Raw genomic sequence first — 5,176 nt, 5'->3', positions numbered from 1 at the left:
AGCCTGTGATCTCTTACAGGGAAATAAGAAAATCGGACGGCAGTCTGCGTTGGCCCGGATTCGGATCATGACTCTCTGGATATTGAGGACACCTCAACGACGACAGCAGTGGAAAGTGACTTGCCAAGCAAATGGCTTGAACGACAAGTTCATCGAGTATGACGTGGAAACCCGCTGGAACTCCACATACCGTATGGTCCAGGGAGCCCTGCAAGCCAAAGCACAGATCCGGATGTGGATAGAGCATCAGAACCAGTTTCCGCCATTTTCAGCTGACGACTGGTTGCAGCTGCAACAGCTCGAAATGATCCTCTCCAAGTTCGATGAGTTCACTCAACTGGTTTCCCGGCGGAAATCCCAGATCAGCTTAGCCATTCCCATCTATTACGAACTGAATGACATGCTCGAAGATGCAGCTTCTGCACAAGGCGACTTTTCGGGGCTTAGCTCTGACATTACCTCCGCCATCTCCGCGGGGATGAAGAAATACAAGAAATATTATGAACTAATGGACGCCCAAGATGCTTATTATATAGCTCTTGTCCTTGACCCACGCTTCAAAACCCTCTTATTGGATAAGGAGCTCGGGCAGGTGACGGCGCCAAAGGTTATTCGATCCATCAAGGATACCTTGCATGAGCAATACCCATCGAAATCATCACTGGAGCAATCAACGTCAAAGATTAATCAGGACAACAAGCGGCAAAGTCTGGAGGCTCGTGTTCTGCAGAAGCTGCAACCACAAGTGATCCAGCGTTCAGATATTGACCGCTACTTTGAGGAAGATGTGGTGACTGTTGATGAATCTGTAACAAAGGATGAAGATTGGTTATTTGGCTGGTGGAGGACGCACAAGGATGAGTATCCGCGGATGGCAGCTGCAGCCAGGGATTATCTTGCCATTCCGGCGGCTGAAGTCGCAGTAGAGAGGTTGTTTAGCCGTGGTAGGGATCTGTTAGGGGTACGTCGACATTCTCTAAAAGGTGAGACAATGCGGAAAGTGATGCTGTTGAGAGATATATATAGTTCAGAGAACACCCAGTGAAAAATCCTAGAGCGTCTTGCTGGTATTCCCAACCAGCCGCTGCTTTGCTTCGAAGGATATAGTAGTATAAAGCCTCTGTGGATCATTGTTCGCAAGGCACGGAACATCAAGTGAAGTCTTGTCACTTGGGCTGTGACTGCTCACTAGTTATTCTTTTGCCACGTGACCGAACTTGCGAATATTCGCGGCGAATAGAAAATTTATTCGCATTCGCATTCGTCGTGCAAAATGTCTGCGAATACGAATGCGAATTGCGAATATTCGTAACGAATACGAATATATTCGTTATTCGTGCCGACCCCTACTTCCGTGCCGGCCTAAAAGAACACGGTCGTCATCCTGGAGGTGGGACTATGTGCATCGTGTCTGTGCTGCTAGGAAGCTGAGATACCGGCGAACAGAGCGTGCACTTTAGCAGCATTCATCGGCTGGATCGCTACATAGCGATGTCCAAGGAACAGTGGCCAACTACCACGATACACGAGTCCAAGTAAATGTTACTATAATAAAGGCGGTGATCAGCAACGAAGCCTCAGCATGAGGAATATAAGCGTAGTTGTATATCGTTCCATGTATTCCGTAGAGGTAGTAGCAATCGCCCTTCCTTGGAATGACAATAATATAGAGGATGTCCCAAAGTCAAAGGACTCGAGCACGATGGTGGTGCCCTTGGAACAGGCCCGCCTACACATTTTCATCCTTGTCATACAGAACCAGGAGGATTTCATCGGAGTGTTATGTGGCCCGGTAAAGCACTGCGGACAGCATATAAGGATTTACGATACTATGAGTGTTCCCGTAGGGAAACAGGACATGGTAGCAAGGGGGCTCTAGGAAAATGGAAATACGGCATTCTTGTTGGCTCAAGGTAATACGTCTGCTTGGATTTGATAGGGTCGATGGTCGAAAGCAGGGTAATCTTTGGGGTGAAGCGTACGATTTGTTTTGACCTACACCCAAGTCAGGAGGAAATTAGTTAGACAGAGACCGTGGAATCACGAGCGCAGCTGACGATCATCAGCGGAACCGCAAATCATTTCCACCACTTACTCTGGACGACCCATGGAATCGCCTGCTCGGTGAGAGAATGCGGTCGCCATGAAAGATTGAAGCCCGGGCTTCTGCCCCGCTTGCTTTCTAGTTTGCTCATGATTAATTCCTACAGCCCAAAAGAGAAGTCCAGAGAATTGGGGCAGAACCACCACAGTCTCGACCTGCTCATGTACGGGGAATTGGAACGGACCAGTAGTGTACTAGAAAGATTCTCTCTCGCTACAGTCGTAATCAAGATGTGGAGGGTAATTGAGATAAAGTTTAGGGGCCGCCGGCCCACAACCTCAACCCATTTCCGGCAGCCAATCGGTTCCTCGGTTTTAGTGCAAAAACCGGAGATATTTTTACATAAGCTCATGAGATCTGTCCATGATTGGCATAGTTTCTACAAGCTCTCAGCTAGACATATCGGACTGGTTATTGAATGGGGTTGATGATGGGGTTGTGTCGGATTCAACGAGAGTATTCTCTTACGCGAAGCTTTATGCAGGACAGAAGACATAGCTTCTAGAACGTTCTACAGACAGATAGACAAGGAGCAGCTTGCCACTTGACAGGAGAATTACTCTTGTGACAGGAACCAGGAAAACATAACCACGGATCGGGATTTAGGCTACCATTCTGTTGCCAAAATTCCGCCGATATTCCAAATACCTCACCTGCCTGGACCGTACCTCGGCCGTACCCTCTACGCAACAAAGTCCTTTTCCATCAGACACTGACGGCCGTCAAGTTTGGGCTTGTGGATCGGTCTGGACCTTTGCAAATCCTTCACTTCTTCTCCGGGTCAAAAATAGAACCTCCTTGATCTAGTGTCCCGTGGGTCGTCGCTGGGATCTGCATCGCAGAACCGTACCTGCGTCTGTCTAAATTCGCGCATTGTGTTTGATTGGTCCGTCGGGCGCTATTTGTATCCAGAGTCTCGTCGATGTGATAGTAGCGTTGCAATCTTGCGAGGGGGTGGCGATCACGCGAACCTAGCTCGTGGGCCTGGTTGCACATTTCACATGGTTGTCCTAGGCTCGGTTTCCTATGGAAACTTTCCAATAAGCTCTGGACTTTGTTTATGCCCTCCTAAAGAAGGACAATCCTCATCCTGAGCTTGAGAGTATGTCAATATCTGTGCGGTAAGGGAGTAGAGATTCTAGTAAAAGCAACATTAGCTGGCTGCGAGTAGACAGGGAAGAAACAACGTTCAGCGGCGCGGGGCCAAGGATGAACAGGATTGATTCGAGCGAGACCAAAGGATCCTCCGGCCAACCGCAGGTACAGTCCAGCGTTTCTGTCAACCAGAAATTTTCCAACCTATTATTTTGGCATCTGTTGAAGCACATCAACCCTCATGAAAGAGACGGTGACCGTGGCTAAACGGGCAGATGTAGGGTGCCACCGCTTGAGCGATTTAATTGCAAACTCAACAATGTGTAGGAATCACATTTTTGCGGTGTTGCTTTCTTTCAACAGTTGATGAAAGCGGTTCACCATACTCAACGCAAGATTTGAGAGAAATGGTCCCAGGTCGAAACATGAATCTGCGGGGCACAAATCCTCCAAAAACCGTTTCAACGTCGTTCGACTTGCTTCAACGCCAACCAAAGGACAGTGATCTCTCTACCCTCGGCGCAATGGTTCCATGGTAGAGACTTGACCGAAAAATTATAAAAGGGGCCGAATTCCCAGCCCAAAAAACTCAGGACTTCGGTCCTCACACTTTGGTCCTCACACTTTGATGCATCATAGTGTCCCTCTCTTGCCTGCGGGCTTGAGAGTTTCCGTGACCACGGCTGTCGCTGCCACGAGCCCAGCGATGTAAGACTGTGCTCCCTCGCTGCCATGAGCCCCGCGAGTGTAGAAAGGTGCTTCGCAGGATAGGTCTGCGTGAACAATAATCCTCGCAGGGAGGTGCTGCGAAAACAAGACTACCTCGCAGGATGGGCTCTGCGTCAACAAGTGTGCTTCGCAGGATGGGCTCTGCGTGATCAAGTGTGCTTCGCAGGATGGGCTCTGCGTCAACAAGTGTGCTTCGCAGGATGGGCTCTGCGTCAACAAGTGTGCTTCGCAGGATAGGTCTGCGTCAACAACAATCCTCGCAGGGGGTGCTGCGAAAACAAGACTACCTCGCAGGGGGGCGCTGTGATGACAAGTGAGACCCGCAGGAGACCGCTGCGTTAACAAGTTATCTGCAGGAGACCGCTGCATTACCAAGTTCTCCGCAGCCTAGGTCCTGCGTCAACAAAGCGCCTCGCAGGGACATCTGCGACACCAAGAGTCTCCGCAGGATGGGCTCTGCGTGACCAAGTGTGCTTCGCAGGATGGGCTCTGCGTCAACAAGTGTGCCTCGCAGGATGGGCTCTGCGTGATCAAGTGTGCTTCGCAGGATGGGCTCTGCGTCAACAAGTGTGCTTCGCAGGATGGGCTCTGCGTGATCAAGTGTGCCTCGCAGGATGGGCTCTGCGTGACCAAGTGTGCTTCGCAGGATGGGCTCTGCGTCAACAAGTGTGCCTCGCAGGATGGGCTCTGCGTGATCAAGTGTGCTTCGCAGGATGGGCTCTGCGTCAACAAGTGTGCTTCGCAGGATGGGCTCTGCGTCAACAAGTGTGCCTCGCAGGATGGGCTCTGCGTCAACAAGTGTGCTTCGCAGGATGGGCTCTGCGTCAACAAGTGTGCTTCGCAGGATGGGCTCTGCGTGATCAAGTGTGCCTCGCAGGATGGGCTCTGCGTCAACAAGTGTGCTTCGCAGGATGGGCTCTGCGTCAACAAGTGTGCTTCGCAGGATGGGCTCTGCGTGATCAAGTGTGCCTCGCAGGATGGGCTCTGCGTGATCAAGTGTGCCTCGCAGGATGGGCTCTGCGTGACCAAGTGTGCTTCGCAGGATGGGCTCTGCGTCAACAAGTGTGCCTCGCAGGATGGGCTCTGCGTGATCAAGTGTGCTTCGCAGGATGGGCTCTGCGTCAACAAGTGTGCTTCGCAGGATGGGCTCTGCGTGATCAAGTGTGCCTCGCAGGATGGGCTCTGCGTGACCAAGTGTGCTTCGCAGGATGGGCTCTGCGTCAACAAGTGTGCCTCGCAGGATGGGCT

The sequence above is a fragment of the Penicillium canescens genome, assembly GCF_028828765.1.
Source record: "Penicillium canescens strain IBT 15451 chromosome Unknown utg000006l_segment0_segment0, whole genome shotgun sequence".
Taxonomy (NCBI): Eukaryota; Fungi; Ascomycota; class Eurotiomycetes; order Eurotiales; family Aspergillaceae; genus Penicillium; species Penicillium canescens.
The sequence above is the reverse complement of the archived record's forward strand: the minus strand, read 5'-3'. Positions refer to the sequence as shown.